Genomic DNA, 20078 nt, shown 5'->3' with positions numbered 1-20078 from the left:
CAGCCCATTGACTAACAGTCTTTTCTCTAAAACTTCTAGGGCCTCCATTGAATTTAGTGGAAAAACTTTAATTTCCTCCTCATCCTGGACCTGTTGTGGGGGCAAAATTCGCCAGCCACCCACAAGAAACTCAACAAGTGATGTGAGGTAAGTAATCTTCAGGTCCATCTCTCTCACTGCCTCTAACACTGTTCTGTCTACAGCTGCAAAAATAAGATAGAAGTTATCCTTTTACTCATTGTAAGCAATTTATAAACTACTTTGTCTTAAAGACCAAACTTACATGTGCACTGATTATTGATGAACCGCCTTGAGGGTCCCTGTTGTGCAGTGTGTGCTGTTTACAGTACAAGGTTTATTTAAACATTAATTTTAGTAATCTAAGAAGTGATTGTAAATATGAGTGTTTATTTATACATACTGACAAATATCTATAAAAACTATAACATGCTCCAAAATGGAGCTGATAAAATAGACAGTATACATAGATACAAGGAGGTGCATGTGTGTATATGGCTTGTAAAGTTTTAGGTAAACTCACCATTTGTATGATGAAGAACATCCTGGCCTTGTCTTGTGTCCTGAGATGGCCATGTGTACGTATTGGGCATGTTCCACCTTGTTTGCCCTTGTTGTGGTGTAGGTGCTGTTAACATGGAAATGAGAGAGAGATAGAGATAGACAGAGATATAGAGACATAGAGATTTAGAGAGATAGAGATATAGATAGATAGGACACAATGGTTATAGATAGAAAGAGAGATGTAGGTAGATTAATAGGTAGATAGATGGTTAGAGTTGTAGATAGGTTGGTAGATAGGGAATAATTAAGTTAAGCACGTAGTCGTCTGTAACTGCACCAGCCTCAATTTGTCCAATTAGACTGTTTATTTCCTTTTATTCTGTCGTGAAAAGACATTTCTGCTGCTTTCAAGTCCAACTATGAGCGATTGCTTCTGACTGGAGTCTAAGCCCCGCCCCAAATTCAGGCGAGCGTTCCTATTGGACTGTGATTAGATTTCATTCTGGCATGAATACAGCTTCGCAGAGACACACAATAGAATACAATGACGTTCAGTCCATTGTATTTCAGGGTGGCTTCTGGCACGAATTCAGCGTTTCTTTCTTTAAATACAAATCCTGGAGCTTTTACTTTTCATTGTGGCATGTTTTCATCACATCAGTGTTTAAATCAATCTCGTGATCATTACATTTAAAGGAGACATTTATGTCAGAAATACCGTACGGTGAAAAGCAATACCTCGGTGCCGTGATTACATTTCGAGCTGTATTATATTCAATTCTGGCACAAATTCAGCGTTTTGGTTTTGAATGGTAATTCTTGTGTATTGTTTTTCCAATAAAGAGATAAAGTGCATTGAAACGTAATGTAATAGTGCTTTTGCATTTCATTGTGGCACGTATTCTGCATGTTTGTATGGAAAAGCAATGCATTTTGTGGATTGCATTTCCATTTTTGCCTAGTAGCGATTACTTTTCGAATAGGCACTGAATTCTCTCCATAAAATATTACGGAGCCCGTAAGGTGACATTATGTAAAAAATATAATAACGCGTGGCCACGACTTACTAACGCATGCGAACAAGATAATTAAGTATTACTTTATATAAAGCCAGGTTTACTTTCCTTGGGCAGTCAGTTCGCGAACATCCCTGGGATCTGCTTGCTTTGCTGTGAAAAAATAAACTTTGTTGCCGCGTGGGAAAGGCGACATTAGTATCTCGTTCCCACGCGTTAGTAAGTCGTGGCCACGCGTTATTATTTTTTTTATACATGATGTCACCTTTTATACATGATGCCACCTTACGGGCTCCGTAAAATATAGTAAAATCCATTACATTTTTTTTGACTGTCTTGTCAATGGATTTAATGTATGGAGCCAGATCCTTAAGCCTGGTTTATACTTGCGGCGAAAATGACGTAATCGCTGTGGCTCCGCCCGTGCGCGAGGTCGTGCACCTCTTGAAATTTGTAACTTCGTGCGCGCGCCGCGCTTCAGCGCGATGGACAAAGTCATGTTTGCCGGGTTCATACACCTTTACAAGGTGGAATTAAAGCACTTGTTCGTCACTTTAAAGGTCCATTTCAATATTTCCCAGCACGTTAAACTTAATTCAGTTAAATATTTATACATATACTCGAAATGAATCGAAATAATTCGCTTTTTTATCACATTATTTAATGGTTGTTTATTTTCAAAACGCCCAATCTTAACGTCTTCACGTTCTCTCATGTTTCGTCCTGGAATTACAAGAGGCTCGTATTTGTTAACGTATCGTTTCAGACAACACTGCAAAGCCATATTTACGTTTGATGCCTGATGTGTATATATATACGGTCTCTGGTCAGGTAAAAATGTTCTTTCACCGGTTTTGCAGGGGTTTTTTATTCTCCACTGCCACCTATCGTTTCGGAGAACAACGTCTACACCGCTCGTGCAGGGTTGCGCGAGGTGGGCGGAGTCGCTCGCAAAAGTATAAACCAGGCTTTAAATGCGAGAGACCGTTTTCGCCATTCCAGATGGCTCAGTCAAAACCATTACGTCTTAATGAACCAATAAATACATCAGCAGCGAAAATGAGTGTAAAAATACCAGGGTTCACGTGTTTTTATTTTCTAACATGGGCTAAAGCACAGGGTAGACTCAAACGACAAGCGTTTAAGTTGAAGTTTCAAGTTTATTTGTCATTTGCACTCCATGGGACATGTGTACATTGAAATTCTTATGGTGAGAGTTAGGGATACACTCTACAATAATGAAGCTTAATAATATAATAGTGAAAAGAGAGAAGAAAGATAACATAGAGAATCAAATTTGTACAATATATATACAGACATATTATATGCAATTATATACACATCAGTACACAAAACAAAACTAAAATTGCACAAGATGTATTAAAGTGACTGTGATCTTTTAAAGTGACTGTTGCATTGATAGAGGTAGTGGCTCAGTGAGTGAAAAAAAAAGTTCGTAAGACGATTGCAGTGCAGAATTTATATTAATTATTGTCTTTATTTGCCCACTTTGTTTAGAAGCCTGATAGCCTGTGGGTAGAAACTGTTTATTGACAGCGTCGTTTTGGCCTGAATGCTGCGGTACCTCCTGTCTGATGGCAGTAAGGTGAACAGTCCATGTGCTGGGTGAGTGCTGTCCTTCTGGATTCTGTGGATCTTCCTTGAACAGCGAGACTGGTGTATGGCAGGTAGTTTATTCCCGATAATGTGTTCTGCTGTCCTCACCACCCTCTTCAGCACCTACCAGTGCTTAGAGTCAGAGTAGAGGAGAAGCTGTTTCCTACTCTCACCACCTGGGGTCTGCTCGTCAGGAAGTCCAGTATCCAGTTACATAGCTGTGTGCTGATACCCAGTTCTATGAGTTTGGCTGGAATGATGGTGTTGAACGCTGAGCTGTAATCTATGAACAGCATTCTAACATGTGTTCTTTTTGTCCAGGTGTGTGAGAGCGTTGTGGACAGTCAGTGAAATGACGTTGTCTGTGGATCTGTTGGGTCGGTAAGCGAACTGTTGAGGGTCTATGGTGGAGGGAAGAATAGAGCAGATGTGTGATTTTATGAGCCGTTCGAAGCACTTCATGGCTGCTGATGTAAGTGCGACAGGACGGTAGTCGTTTAGACAGGTGACGGCTGGTTTCTTTGGAACTGGGACAATCGTTGTTTTCTTGAAGCATGTGGGAATCACTGACAGACTTAGGGAGAGGTTAAAGATGTTGGTGAAGACCCCAGCAAGCTGGCTGGCACATGCTCTGAGAACTCGGCTGTGGACGCCATCAGGACCCGGAGCTTTGCGTGGGTTTAAGGACATAAAGGATCTGGCCACCTCGGACACATAGATGGTAAAAGGGTGGTTCTCCTGATCGAGTTTGGCAGCAGGGGAGGTGTTGTCTGCCTCAAAGCGAGCATAATGGGGTCATTATCATTATAAAGTGCCTTTCAAGGTCCCAGTCAGAATCACACATTTATTTTCCATTTAATGTAAAATAATGATGTTTTGAGTTTTTATTACGAATGTATAATCATTAACACATATATATCTATACTATATTTACCATCTTGGGAGTTATTTTTTATTAATTTGTACTATTTTCTTTAAGTATGTGTAGGCAATTTTGCCATGTCCCTCTCACAATAGTGGGAGCAGCTATGAGTATAATAAGTCATTAAATTAAACAAAATTAAAATAATTTTTTTGTGGTCTTATTATTATTGACAAGAACTTTCATGAATGGGTAATTCTAGTAGTTTCCAACAGATATTTAATATAAATATTAAGTATTTAATGCATGTCCCTCAAATCAGTGTCCACCCTGTCATTATGTTGTAACTGGCCCTTTAATGCGGTAGCTGATGTCATCTGTGACATCACGACCACCAATTTGATGATCTTCAGTGATGGCTGACACATATGACCCCTTATCAGTAAGTATTTACACCTTAATTTCACAATTTTCTTCATATTGTCTTTCTTGTTGCATGGTGTCGAGCTTAACATGTCCACCCTATCATGGAGAAATATTTAAAAATATTATTATTTTTCAAAATTTTTAAATATTGTCATATTTATTTTGAGGTCACCTTCACTACTGCTAACTCTGCTAGCTGAGGGGCCCCCATGTGCTTAGCAATGGCAAATTTTAGCTGAAAATGTCCACCCTATCGTTGTCCACCCTGTCATTAATACTTCCCTGATAGGGTGGACATGATGCATGACAGGGGGGACAGGTGGATAGTTTTGTGACAATAATGACAATAATAACGTAATAAAATAACATTATACACACCTCTTGTTAACAATAACAATTAAAGTCAGACTGCTGGTTTAAGGGTGTCCTGCATCTGTTTTAGTTATAAGTCAAAGAGGAGCTGAAATAGCAAAACGTCAGACGTGATGCTGACCCTGACAGAAGAAGACAGTATCTTGAAAAAGAGAGGGCCAGGTGGAAGAAGGACAGAGATATAATTATATCATCAAATATAATATATCAATATAATACATCAAATATAATGAGAGGAAGGTGGGAGGGGAGAGTACAGAAGGGAACAGGTGCAGAGATGGAAAACTGGCTCCTTGGCCAATGCTGCGTGTGGGCAACTTGTGTGAACATTTGCCCAAAAGTGGGTGTAAGGCACATTAACTCTTATGGTGCATTTCCATTAGGGCCTGCTTGGCGCGGTACGGTTCGATACAGGTCGATTCGCAACGGAACGGTACGGTCGCGTTGTGTTTCCATTACAATGGTGGACCACCACAATGTGGGTGGAGTCGCTGTTGGCGCGCGGGTTGTAGTGTCGTGACATCATTTGTATGCGACCACAACACCGGTCGATGCCCCTTAACACATAGCATTATTGTATCTTATTTATCTTTATCTTCATTATTGTATGTGGTTGCTCTAATTATTGATAATAATTTGGTATTACTCAAACAGGCTGAACACACCCTGCATAAAAAGCATCAGTCATACAATCAAATGAAATCAAACTTTATTATGAAATATAGATATTTAAAGTACAACATATGTAAATAATATAGTTATAGCTAAAAAAAAGTGCAAAAAGCAAATATATACGTATAGCTTTATATGAAATAAATATTTATAGTACTACAAGCAACATTTTGTGTGCTTTTACTGGCGTCTGTCTTGCATGGTGTTCACAAGTTCGCCAAGCACCCCGAGGAAAGCCCGGTTAAAGGAAACATTTTCCGCCAACTCCGCTCGCCTCGTCAGTGGAAGGGGAATCTTGAACGTAAAAAATAACAAATATTAAACACAAGCATTCCCGTGAAAGCAACAACAATATAGCGTAACTGCACAAAATGTGTAGCACGTCATCGCTGCTCATGCTGTGTTTATGGCTACAGCTAAATAGCAACTAGCAAGGCTAAGAGCTAGCTATTGTACAGTAGTGACTGTGGTGGTAACATTAACTACAAACAGCTCTAAACGCGCCCTACCGTATTCAGGGCCTCCCTCGGGAGCGACGCCCTCGGGACCACAGCCGGTCCCCCCCCAAACACACATTTAAGGGGAGAAGCATGCGTGGAATTACACATTTAACAGTTGACAACACGCTAGGACAAAACATGCACACAAAGACTAGACAAACAGAACTTAGTGTGCAGACACTGAACGAACGGGACCGATACTTGTGTGCACTACACATAAACGACAGTGACGCGCCGCTCAGAGTCGCAGTCGCTCCCCACATAAAACACACGACACACGGGGAGCGAGGCGACAGTGACGAGCGGCGACCGCGTCACACACACAAAACACTTAACATATAACAAACGCGCACGCACACAGATCCTCACGTCCGTTCACCTGGACACACTAACACCACACAAGACGAAGAGCTTACCAGGGAGACTGCCCTGGTCCTCGCCGTGCCACAAACACAACACGAGCACGGCGGAGCTCTTCCAACAAACAAACGACAAACACGAAGAGTTTTCCCAGGGCAGACAGCCCTGGTCCTCGCCGTGCCACAAACACAACACATAAGCACGACGGAACACTTCACAAAACACCACGCAGACAAACACTTACCACGAGACATGACCACGAACGAAGGAGAAAGAAAAAGAGACTGGCGGCTTCCGAAGGGTGGCTGGTCATTCTGTGACGGGCAGGGGTGAGCAACTAAAAGGAAGCGATCACACCAAGTCTCAGGGGAAAAAGGATGGTTTAATAGAAAGTGTGCAAACCAAAACCCGTGCAAAAGATCCAAATTAAGGATATAATGACCAGCGGTCAACTGGTACAAAGACAAGACATATATAGGCAAACAAACGACCCTCAGGTAAGACGGATCACGGGCTCCGCCCACCTGAGGGACGCACATGACGTCACCAAACAACAACAACAGCCGCTGTGGACGGAGGCGGCCAGTAGGGGGCACACCTCACTGTGACATCTACATGTCTGTGGTGGGGCTGGGGGTCTTGGGGCAGAAGGAATTTGTTTTTTCATAGGTGGCATTTCATCTTTGTCCGATGAAGAGTATACTTTTCTTCTACAAGTAAAAGTATGTTAATAACTGGTTCTATCACAGAATTGTTTTAAAACATTAATTGTATAGAATGCACAGCTTACTTGCTGACTCTCTTTCCTAGAACCTCTGTGTCAGAGTTAACATCTGATGTATAGCACGACTTTTTCCATTTAGAAAAAAACCTTATCAAATGATTCTGGGGGGAAATAATGACAGCCATGAAAAAGAACCATCTGTCATGCTATGATAAGGTCCTAATAATATTTTGTATTGTATATGTTAACATATGCATGTCCTTATTACCTGATTCATAAAGGATTCGCACACTGTGTTTTTTCCACCCTTTATCTGGCTGGGGAACCTCAGCTTTTTTAACACTTTTTTTAAAAGTCGGCTTTGATCTTTATAGGGAGGCCACCAGGAGAACCCATCCATGTACCAGGACTTTGCCACTGGTCCAGTTTGCCCCTCCTTAATAAACTCCACTATGAGGTACTAGGGGTGGGCGATATAATATCGTTCACAAAAATACCGGTACATTTCTTTATTCGATAGGATTTCGCAATATCGCGACATTATGACGCAAGGACGCAGGTTGTGCGTGCAGCGCGCAAAATAAACATGGCCAACAGCGGAGAGAGCAGCAGTGCTCACACTGTGAATGATTTAGTTCCTAAACGAGGAGCTACATCAGTAGTGTGGAAGTATTTCATGAACAGTTCACGTTCAAAGTTCACAATTTTAATTATGAAATAGTTCAAAGTTCAGTTAATTTTACTTTTTTTCGTGAGATATTCAAATACTTTTTTCACGATTTGGCTGTTGCGCAATCAAGGGGCGGACACAAATGCGAAGCAGATAGTACAATCTCATTAGATTTTATTTCACATCTTACAGTTGCAGACGACACGCGAGTGGACCACGAATGACGTGGCATGATGAATAGAGAAATAACGCTTAATACACTGAAAGGCAGCGGAAATGACAAGGGCACAAAACTAGACCAAACACAAGAGTACAACTAATTGTTACATACACTGACATGAACAAACACACGGGAAGCAAGTAACGGCCATACATGAACACGAAGTCTAACAGAACATACATGTATTGCCAGGCACGATATCACGTTAGAGAACACGGAGACCAAACATGAACTGAAAACCTAAAACACTACGAACCTGAAAATGGAACAGAGACTTTAACCATACACAAACACGAAGCTAATCAAAACCACGAATCACAGATAAGGCGTGAATACCGTGCACATCCAACTAGGAAATAAAGAAACGACAATGATCCCCGAAGGTATAGTCTGGACATAGGCTATATATACACACCAACTAGGAGCTAAAGAAACGACAATGATCCCTGAAGGTATAGTCTGGACATATACACACCAACTAGGAGCTAAAGAAACGACAATGATCCCTGAAGGTATAGTCTGGACATATACACACCAACTAGGAGCTAAAGAAACGACAATGATCCCTCAAGGTATAGTCTGGACATAGGCAATACACACACACACACACTTGTAAAACTAAGACAAGCTAACACGGAACAGCTGAAACAGAGGGGCGTAACAAGAACAAGGAAAACATAAAAACGACAAGACTAGAAGGGGGCGGAGCCAGACGTGACAACTACAAGCTAGAAATCACTATACGTTCTTATAAGTGCTATGCCTACCCCGCTCTGCTGCAATTCATCACGGGTAAGGTCGTGCGGAAGCCAGTATGTTATTAACTAGCCAGTATGTTAACTATTCTCATGCGGACACTACGTTGCCCACAATGCATTGCGCACACAACGTCAAAACCATTTCTGTCTGGTGATGCATGATTTAAGCGGCACCAGCGAGAATACAGAAGGGAGGAACTTTCTCTCGTTGCGTTTCAAAAGAAAAAACAGATGTCACTCAGTTTTCAATGGAAACAAATTCCAACGTTCATTTACAGTGATGTCTACCGTTCATGACACATAATGTGAACTAATTCACATTCAAGTTATTTAAAAATGTGTTTCGTTCAGTTCAACGTTCACGAAAAAATGAGCGTGTTCAATGAATGCGTTCTTTTGAACTCGGTCACGCACAACACTGTGAATAGTGAATTTACTTGAGTTTCTCTTTTAACAACTTCCGCCCTGTCCTGCCTCTCTTCTTCGCGCAACTCATTTGGGACGTAGATTTGACTTATTACTGCCTCTTTGTTATTACCTTTTGGGAAGAAAAAATATCGAGATATATATCGTATATCGCCATTCAGCTAAAAAATATCGAGATATTATTTTTGCTCCATATCGCCCAGCCTTATGAGGTACATTGTAAGCTGTACTGTGAAGCCAGACCCCAGACCCGAAAATTAAATGTGTTCTGTCGGATAATACCTAAATAAATAATCTTCCATCTAGACAGCCATTCAAAAGCTTGAAATCAATGTTTTCATTAAAAAAATGGATGTTATAGATAATCATTATTCTTGATGCTCTACATCTCACGGTATGGGCCCTCTGTACCATGACATGTAGCGCATCAAGAATAATGATTATCTATAACATCAATTTTTCATTATCAGATATTGCGGCATAAAATTAGGTAATACGAAAATTAGATTTATGATCTAATAAATTATTTTTGATCTCATTGTTGATCACAAAATATTAAAAGTATATTACTATTTTAGAACATATCCGAACCTTTTGATGTGTAGCTTGCAGTACTATCTACAAATAACCTTAAAAAAATATATATGGCTGTTGGCTTGGTCAAGTTTGATAGTGAAGAGTGAGGTTGCCAGTTCTTTGTACTGTGTTGCACCACAGGAAGGTGGTGAAAGAGGACCAGAGGTATGTTCTTTTGTCACCCTTGTCTTTTTCTCCATGCTGTCACTCCATGGTTTCTGGGATAGTCTCTTTACAATCTGACTCAGAGGACAGCTAGGTTTCCTAATGAGCTTTTTAATTTTATTCAGGTTGTTTTCATATTGGAAAGCACTGAAGCTGTCGAGAGCACCATGTTTTTTACATCTTGTGCAAGATGCACTAAATTGTGAACATTGTAGAAGACAAATTTAGGGCCATACAGCTCTCCAAAATGAGACACAAAAAGACCCTATATGTAATTGGCGTAGCCCAAGTAGTCCTCGATCAGGCTATTATTGCTAAGTATGAAATTTCCCACAAACAGAAGCAGAAAATGTTCATACACTGCGGTGTGCAGTACATCTTTGAGCAGAACAGGACCCGTGTACAATAAAAATTGCCTAAATTCTGTGGCTTTCCATCTGTCAATTTCTCTGAGAGACCTTGGTCTACGTGCAAACTCTAGAGGCACGCAGCTCTGAGCACCCAGCAGTCGTTCTGTTAATAGATTTTGCTGAAACCCAGACAGCCTGCAAGTGAGAGGACCTAACTTAATACACAAGGTGGACCTAATACACAAGGTGCTTATAATCAAGAGGGAACCCAGATACCATTCCTGAAGATGTTCTTTCTAAAGGTGAAATGCCAAGGTGGTGATCTGAATCTGTCTTATTTTTGAAACTTTCATCGGTTCTGAGTGGCATGTCCGTTCTTGGATATGTCATTCTGTTGTCCATGTAAACTTCGTCCTGTGTGCATTTCTCACACCCATGGTACCCTGTGTGACCTTTTACACACTTAACAAAAGCACGTGCCGGTGCATTGCAAACCACAGAGGAGACCTTTAAGCATAGCCTGATTCCCTCAAAGTCAAACCCATCTTCCAGTTTAACTATCTCTGATACGAGGTCATCCAGAAACTCACTTGCAGAATCAGGCTTTCTTGCACCACAGAACAGTCCAATTGTGACAGGCTCATGGTGTGGTAAGTTTACAACAGTTACAAGAATCGGCCATAGTTGTGTTGGTGAACTTTTGAAAAGTGGCAGCCCATCAATGTTGATTTGAAGTTTCAAATGTTTGGTAACCTCTTGTTTTTTTTGTAGAATGTGCAAGATTGAGTGAAGCACACCAAAGTAGCAGTACTGACCACCAGCTTTCTCCTGAATTGCAAACTCACCTGACCTCACTGTACCTAATAGTGTCCTAGCATCTCTAGGTAAAGTTGGGTGATGCTTGCCAAGGACAGATAGCAGGGCATTTACGGCATTGTGCGTAATGTGGTGCTCAGCTGCCCATTTCGCAAGTTCATCCTGTAAAAAGTCACACTCCGTTTCAGAGTCAGATCCAGAATTAAACTCAGATAAATCATTAGTACAGGAACCATAGTCACTGTCTCACACACAGTACTTTGGCAGTCCATGAATTCCATGTTATCATCGCCATCTAGACCTATTGTATTGTTTTCTTTTTCTAAATTTTGCTCTGCCCCCACTCTGTTGCCTGAATTGACTGTATGTCTCTATCAACCCATTCTTTCGCTCTTCGTTTAATTGTCCAATAAGATGGTTTTCTGCAAGACATACTACACAATAAAGCAACATACAAAACATTGTCATATTCAGTCTGTTTTGTCATAACCATTTAAAGGAACTTTTGCATTTTCAATTCATACCTTTTTTGGATGAAGGCGGCACCTGTCTTGCAAGTCAACCTGCACAAAAAGAGACAATTATTGAGTGTTAGAAAAAAGTACTTTGGGACTTGTAGTTAATAATCTTGCCATGTTAGACTTGGTGATTACTTTAACTTTGACAAAGAAATAATAGGTTTTATGCATCTTGATCTTCATTCTGAACATTGTTAGTCACTATACCATGAAATGTTTGGAGTCAATTGTCATATGCTACTTGTGATAATCTTGTTTATAGCTGTATTTTGAGAGGGATCCAGAATATTTATGGGAGAGACATAAACTATATATATTTGATCATATACTTCTGTCATATCAGTTTGTCTGCCTCAAGATTTAATATATGGCATTCTAGATAATGAACTTTTATATATTTAATCATCTTTGATTGTTGACTACCTGACTGGCAAACCAAAGTATGTACGTCTGCAACACTGTGTGTCAGACAGAGTGGTCAGCAACACGGGAGCCCCACAAAGAACTGTTCTGTTTCCCTTCCTCTTCACCCTCTACACCACTGACTTCAACTACTGCACAGAGACCTGCCACCTCCAGAAGTTTTCTGATGATTCTCCACTAGTTGGATGTATCAGCAGGGGTGATGAAGATGAGTACAGGGCGACGGTGAACGACTTTGTTACATGGTGTGAGCTGAACCATCTACAGCTCAACGTGACGAAGACAAAGGAGCTGGTGGTAGACCTGAGGAGGGACAAAACGCAGGTGACCCCTGTTTCCATCAGAGGGGTCAGTGTGGACACTGTGGAGGACTATAAATATCTGGGCGTACACATCGACAACAGACTGGACTGGACTAAGAACACCGACGCCCTCTACAAGAAGGGCCAAAGTTGTCTCTATTTTCTGAGGCGGCTGAGGTCCTTCAATATCTGCAGGACCATGCTGAGGATCTTTTATGAGCCTGTAGTGGCCAGTACCATCCTATACATGGTGGCATGCTGGGGCAGCAGGCTGAGGGTGGCAGATGCCAATAGACTCAAGAAACTGATCCGAAGAGCCAGTGATGTTGTGGGTGTGGAGCTAGACTCTCTGACGGCAGTGTCTGAGAGGAGGACACTGTCCAAGCTGCGGACCATCATGAACAATGGCTTCCACCCTCTTCATCACACAGTGATGAGCCATAGGAGCACATTCAGTGCAAGACTCATTCAGCCTAGATGCACTACAGAACGCCACAGGAGGTCTTTCCTACCAGTGGCTATCAGACTTTACAACTCCTCTATTATCACATGACACCGCCCACATGTACAGTCCTATTTTATTGTATAATATAATTTTATATATTATATTTTGCTTTGTATTATAAGTCCTTGTATCTTTAGATATGCATATTGCAATTTTCTTTATTGCTGTAAATTATTTCTTGGGAGTGCTTATACCTATATAGGTTGCTGCTGTAACAAGTGCAATTTCCCCCTGGGATCAATAGAGTATTTCTGATTCTGATTTATACTTGCTGGATTGTTTTAGGTCATCTGCATTGCTGTTCATTATTGTGAATACATGAGCTGCAATGCAGATGACCTAAAACCCAAAAAGTTGTGTAAAGATTAAATATATAATAGTTCATTAAAGACATGACATAAATGACCCTGTCGGGGTCGCTATAGTACCCAAAAACCTAAATTATAAAAACTCATGCTGCAATCCTGTTGTGCAGAACACAGACAAGTAATGGGTCTTGTATGATTGAGATCAATGAGGTCAATAACTTTCCAATTACATCTCATAACAAAAAGTGCACTGCCTGACTAGAAATGAACCTTTTCATTCACTAAAATGTCTTTTGTCACTATAATATCTGTATGGTAGTACTTGGCCTCCATCTACTGGCAAACTGACTGAAAACCTTACATGAAAGAACGAGGCTGAAGTTGGTTCCTTATTCGCCGGTGTCTTATTCACACTTTCCATTCCAAATAATGGTGGAAAATAAGTATTTGGTCACCTACAAACAAGCAAGATTTCTGGCTGTCACAGATCTGTAACTTCTTTTTTAAGAGGCTCCTCTTTCCCCCACTCATTACCTGTATTAATGGCACCTTTTTGAAGTTGTTAACAGTATACAGAATGCTGAGTTGCATCCAAAGAACACCATACCAACTGTGAACCATGGGGGTGGCAACATCATGCTTTGGGGCTTCAACCTTGTGAAGACCTACAGAAAACGTTTGACCTCTGTCATTACCAACAGAGGATATACAACAAAGTATTGAGATGAACTTTTGTTATTGACCAAATACTTATTTTCCACCATTATTTGCAAATAAATTCTTTAAAAGTCAGACAAAATGATTTTCTCAATTTTTTTTCCACATTTTGTCTCTCATAGTCTGCCTATGATGTCAATTATCGGCCTCTCATCTTTTAAAGTGGGAGAACTTGCACAATTGGTGACTGACTAAATACTTAATTTCCCCACTGTACCGCCATTAACCTGAACGGAACTGTAAAGTTAGAGTGAGGCGGAGCTAAGAAAAAAAAAAAAAAAAAAAAACACGAATATTCGAATACCAAAATTAAAAACCGAATACCTACTCAATGACCGAATATCCGAATATTCGGGTCCAGCCCTAGTCACTTATGTGGTCAACTAAACCTGCTTGTCAGATCTCTGAGACGATGTAAGAATCAGGAGATACAGCCATACAAACTAAGACCAATGCACTATATGCACAGTACATTCTATCGCCTGACATGCCAACTTCACAGGTCAATAAAAAAATATATTCTACAGTAAAAAACCTTCTTCTTCTGGATTTATACAGTCACTTATGTGGTCAACTAAACCTGCTTGTCAGATCTCTGAGATGATGTAAGAATCAGGAGATACAGCCATAGAAACTAAGACCAATGCACTGTATGCACATTACATTCTATCGCCTGACATGCCAATTTCACGGGATGATTGTAAAAATATTCTACAGTAAAAAACCTTCTTCTTCTGGATTTATACAGTCACTTATGTGGTCAACCAAACCAGCTTGTCAGATCCCGGAGACGATGTAAGAATCAGGAGATACAGCCATAGAAATGTACAATACATTCTATCGCGGCGACATAATGAAACTACCGCATTATTTTTTAAGGTGGGAAAGTGCGAATAGGACACTGGCGAATAAGGAACCAACTTCAGCCTCGTCATGAAAGACCACACACACAAAGCTAATCTCAGCATGTGATTTAGTTCTATGATCTAAATCATTTTGCCAATACAATTAATTTTGATCATTTTGGCCCTTTAGTGCCTCAATTGATTCTGCATATTTGTATTCACGGCTGTTCAAACTTATTCACAACAGGCCAAGACAAGCCAAGTGTGTTTCCATGAGTATGTTTCCTAGCGTTAGCCAAAGCTAAAATGAGGCTAGGTTAATGGATAGCCGGCGATAACCATTCTTAAGGCAATATGCTAACAGTGACGCTAACGTTGTTAGCGGTAAACGGCAGCCAGTTAATGCTAAATTAATAATATAATTGTATTTGTTAGTATGAATTGACAAGTTTCTAGCTATGAATATAACAAAACTGCTCCTAAAAACGAACGGTAGTGTTCTTCAGGAAATTTGGCCACAGACAGTAAATGTTAGCCAGTTAGCAAAGTTACTTACTTTTGTAAACGGTGAACAGGTCAGGAGTAGTCGGTGTCATCGGCTATAGCTCACAAAACAGTTGAGTGTCCGTTAATTGGTTAGCTCGCGCTAGCTCTTTAAACTCGCCACGGAGATTCCAACAATCTTGTTGAGGTGTTTCGCTGCTACAATACGAAAGTAGGCGGCGTGGTTAAATTGGTTAAATTCAAAATGGAACACGATGTTACGACCTTTTCCAGATGTATTGGAGATGTAAGTGTGCTAGCTGTCAAATAGCAGATCAGGTGAAGATGTAAGGAAGACGTATATGCGTAGACGTCTGCAACACGATGACCAATAAATACACACTAATAATAAGACCAATGTAAGATCAATCCAAATGGAACAGACGCATTTAAGATGTTACGACCTTTTCCAGACGTATTGGAGACGTATATGTGCTATCAGGGATTCTACGACAGGACCGACTGTTAACTTGAGAACATGGTTTGAATTTAACTTACCTTTAACTATAAAATTTTCAGAGACACGACGAATTTCGCGTCGCATATTTTTATCACAACTCGGTTTGAATAAACCGTGGGAGATATACTCCTTTAACTCGCCATAAAATCTAAAATCCTTCATTTTTTCACAATGACACACTCCGTTTACTACTTCGCATCCAGTAGTGTCGTAAAGTGTTAACGCATGCGCAAAATATCTGCCCGTGTCGTTAACGCATGCGCAAAATATCTGCCCGATACGTCCCTGGGCCAATCGCACATGTTCTCGCGCATGCTCGGTACGGATCGGGCAGAGTGTACGGATCGGGGAGTCACGTACGGTCTCTGGTTACTAAGTAACGCGTTACTGACAACACTGGTGACGTCACAGTTAAAGTGACTATAAAAGGAGCGGCAGCGGTTTAAAACGACAGACGACGTTTTTGATGATTGCGAAGCAATGTTTCATGGGATATACGTAATCAATTGGGCCGTGAGGAAACTGATGAGCGTAAGTTCAAATTCGTTTGAGATGGTACCTTAATTCCTAGCTCCTCGGTTACATTTTAACTATTTATAGTAGGTCTAATTACAATTCAGGTTGTTGCAAAATAGAATGTGTAAATGATTGATCCAAAATGACTATCATGAAGTAAGCGGCACTGTTTTACGTCAGGGGCGGAGACAGGTAATTTTATGGGGAATATGTCTTTAGCTTTTGTCTTTGACCTCCCCAGGCCACCGCGCAGGTGAACCCGGCTCCCCGTGACGCCACGCGGGCAAACCCGGCTCGCCATGACATGGCCGCACGTACCGCCGCCGCCCGTAACGAGGCCGGTGACGAGGCCGGTGACGTGGCCCGTGACGCATCCGCACGTGACGCAGCCGCCCATGCCCACCGCCCGCGGCTGCACCCCGTGTCCCCGGGGCCGCCGCCCATGGTCCGGAGGACGCCCTCGTTACAATTGCATCTGATGACCGTAAGTTCAAGTTCCTTTGAGATGGTATCCTAGCTCCTCGGTTATATTTTAACTATTTATAGTAGGTCTAATTACAATTCAGGTTGTTGCAAAATAGACTGTGTAAATGATTTTTCCAAAATGACTATCATGAAGTAAGCTGCACTGTTTTACGTCAGGGGCAGAGACAGGTCTATGACCCGGCCCGTGACGCAGCCGCCCGTAACGCGGCCCGTGCCTTTGTCGCCTTTCACGAATGCCTCGATTTCCTCCAGTACGGGTGGTCGCCCCGTGTCCACAGGGAGCCGGTCATGATATTACAAATGCGTCTGGAGCGCGTAAGTTCAAGTTCCTTTGAGATGGTATCCTAGCTCCTCGGTTACATTTTAACTATTTATAGTAGGTCTAATTACAATTCAGGTTGTTGCAAAATAGAATGTGTAAATGATTTATCCAAAATGACTATCATGAAGTAAGCGGCACTGTTTTACGTCAGGGGCGGAGACAGGTAATTTTATGGGGAATATGTCTTTACCTTTTGTCTTTGACCTCCCCAGGCCGCCGCGCGGGTGAACCCGGCTCGCCATGACATCGCAGCACGTACCGCCGCCGTGGTCCGGAGGACGCCCTCGTTACAATTGCATCTGATGACCGTAAGTTCAAGTTCCTTTGAGATGGTATCCTAGCTCTTCGGTTACATTTTAACTATTTATAGTAGGGGCGGAGACAGGTAATTTTGTGGGGAATATGTCTTTAGCTTTTGTGTTCGACCTCCCCAGGCCGCCACGCAGGTGAACCCGGCTCCCCGTGATGCCACGCGGGCAAACCCGGCTCGCCGTGACCTCGCCACCCCTGATGACGCTGCACGTGCCACCGCTGCACGTGCCGCCGCTGCTGCACGTGCCGCCGCTGCACGTGCCGGCGTTGCACGTGCCGCCGCTGCCGGCTATGAAGCCGCCGCCGCCCGTGAAGCCGCCGCCCGTGAAGCCGCCGCCCGTGACGCCGCTGCACGTGCCGCCGCTGCTGCACGTGCCGCCGCTGCACATGCCGGCGTTGCACGTGCCGCCGCTGCCGGCTATGAAGCCGCCGACGCCCGTGAAGCCGCCGCCCGTGAAGCCGCCGCCCGTGAAGCCGCCGCACATGCCGCGTCTCGTGCCGCCGCCGCCCGAGACGCGGCCCGAGACGCGGCCCGAGACGCGGCCCGAGACGCGGCCCGAGACGCCGCCCGTGAAGCCGCCGCACATGCCGCGTCTCGTGCCGCCGCCGCCCGAGACGCGGCCCGAGACGCGGCCCGAGACGCGGCCCGAGACGCGGCCCGAGACGCGGCCCGAGACGCCGCCCGAGACGCGGCCCGAGACGCCGCCCGAGACGCCGCCCGAGACGCCGCCCGAGACGCCGCCGCCCGTCCCTCAGACGCCGGTGACACCCGAACACTGCCCCCAGTGTTCCCGAGGCCGCCGCCCCCGTAGTGGCCGCCCGTGGCCACCGCCCCGTGCCGCCCATGACGGCGACCCTGGCTTCCATGACAAAGTACGTGACAACGCGTGAATTTACTTTGAAATTCATATTAAAAGCACAATATAGGCCTCTCTAACATAATTATCTGTAATTTCTGAAGTGATGTGTCAGATTGTCTGCTGAGTGATTTTAAACTATTGTGTGGTCATTTCTGTTCAGAAAGCGAAGACACGGTCGTGAAAGGACTGGGTTTGTGCCACGTCGTGCCTTACACGGGTGCTGGTCTGAAGAATGTTTGAGTGTGCAGCTGTGTTCTGCACATGCATCTTCATCCACAATATCTGCTCTGCACAGTGACCAGTGACTGTATATATAATGGACGGTACGTCGCCGTTGACTCCCATTGTGAACTTTTGAAGCCACCAAGATGGCCGCCGGACACATATAAAATATAATTGCTCAAAAAACTTATTTTACGTGTAATAAAAATTCAAAGTTTCTTGTCCGGCCCGTTCACTTACATGGGAATGGGCGGGGTTAAAAGTTGTACTGCAGCCAGCCACTAGAGGGCAGCTGACTCACGGAGGCTTCACTTTTCACTCGTGTCGTCCAGTCCACTGTATCTGATAGTGACGCACAGGCAGCGGACGTGGGGCTCGAGTGTCTTAAGGAAGAAAATGGATGAGGCTATTAATAGTATCGAAAAGTCATTTTTGCCAGGTAAATTAAAGTTATGGTGTTTGCAGTTTGGATTGTTGCCTCGTCTAAAGTGGCCACTAACAGTGTATGATATTCTGATGACTAAAGTTGAGAGGCTAGAAAGGATTGTTAATAAGGCTGTAAGTAAATGGCTTGGGGTTCCACATTGTCTTAGTAGTGTGGCATGGTTTGGGAGAGGAGTGCTAGAACTGCCACTAACAAGCTTAGTTGAGGAGTTTAAATGTGCCAAGGTAGGCCAAGAAATTTTTTTTTTTTATTTAACCTTTATTTAACCAGGAAGTCCCATTGAGATTCAAAATCTTTTACAAGAGAGACCTGGCCAAGGTAGCAGCCAAACCACAGATACAATATAAAAATACAAAATACAATATAAAAATACAAAAGGTCTCAAGAAGAACAAGCACAAGTCTCCGTCATTACATTCTTTAAGGCAGCTTTAAATCTATTTAAGGACATGAGTGTTTCTATTTTAAGCACTTTTTGTAGATTATTCCATCCCCAATTTTCCTAATTCAGTTGACACTCGTGGTACATTAAAAAGCAACCACTTGTTAGAGTGAAGCTGATATGGACCAGAGCTAACAGACAGAAGATTACAAAGGTACATTGGAAGTTTGCCAAGTATTGCTTTATAGATAAAGATATACCAATGTTGTTGTCTACGAATGTTGTTAATAGAGTCGAAAGATGCACTGATCAAAGCAGCGGCACCAGTGACTCATACAGGAAGAAAGTGGAATTCCCAAGAGGCAACTCAGGCAGCAAAGAGGGCATTGGAGCATAGAGATGTTGTAGAGCAGGTGCAAAATGAGAGGGAAGGACTAGGGTCAGGTGATACATGGAGGGCATTCAGCAAGGCCACATCACCTAAGAGAAGGCGAATGGTGACTGGTTTATTCGAGAGCAGGAGGAGGAAGTAAGACGGGCAAAAGCTGCAGGACAGTGGATGAAATGGGACAGTGTGGAGAAGAGGAGAATCACCTGGGGAGAGTTATGGGCATTGGATGCAAGCCATATAAAATTTCTTGTGGGAGCTACCTATGATGTGCTTCCAACTCCACAAAACCTTGGGCAGTGGTTAGGTGAGGATCCAACTTGTAAGCTATGTGCAGGAAGTGGTACATTAAAGCACATCCTGTCGGCATGTAAGGTGAGTTTGTCACAGGGACGTTACACATGGAGGCATAATCAGGTACTCAAATCATTGGCAGGTGCACTGGATAAGAAGCGGTTGGAAGTTAATGGCAT

General features: G+C 42.8%; 3 long non-coding RNA genes across 6 annotated transcripts; 1 reads left to right on the top strand and 2 right to left on the bottom strand.

Moving 5' to 3' along the window:
• LOC143521037 (uncharacterized) lies at positions 1 to 666 on the bottom strand. The gene is made up of 3 exons (XR_013132608.1): positions 542 to 666; positions 284 to 337; positions 1 to 203 (listed from the first exon to the last, which is right to left on the bottom strand). It is a non-coding gene; the product is annotated as an uncharacterized LOC143521037 (long non-coding RNA).
• LOC143521038 (uncharacterized) lies at positions 41 to 4114 on the top strand. Its single transcript, XR_013132609.1, has 3 exons — positions 41 to 147; positions 3057 to 3164; positions 3477 to 4114. It is a non-coding gene; the product is annotated as an uncharacterized LOC143521038 (long non-coding RNA).
• Positions 4115 to 5586: 1472 nt separating this feature from the next.
• Positions 5587 to 15990, bottom strand: LOC143521482 (uncharacterized). Of its 4 annotated transcripts, XR_013132759.1 has the most exons (5): positions 15712 to 15990; positions 15227 to 15372; positions 12137 to 12296; positions 11577 to 11615; positions 5587 to 11214 (listed from the first exon to the last, which is right to left on the bottom strand). It is a non-coding gene; the product is annotated as an uncharacterized LOC143521482 (long non-coding RNA). The 4 variants fall into 4 exon arrangements; XR_013132757.1 differs by having other exon boundaries at positions 5587 to 11615; XR_013132758.1 differs by lacking the exon at positions 12137 to 12296 and having other exon boundaries at positions 5588 to 11214.
• Positions 15991 to 20078: the final 4088 nt, after the last annotated feature.

The sequence above is a fragment of the Brachyhypopomus gauderio genome, chromosome 8 (assembly GCF_052324685.1).
Source record: "Brachyhypopomus gauderio isolate BG-103 chromosome 8, BGAUD_0.2, whole genome shotgun sequence".
NCBI lineage: Eukaryota > Metazoa > Chordata > Actinopteri > Gymnotiformes > Hypopomidae > Brachyhypopomus > Brachyhypopomus gauderio.
This window is presented reverse-complemented; position numbering and strand designations above follow the sequence as displayed.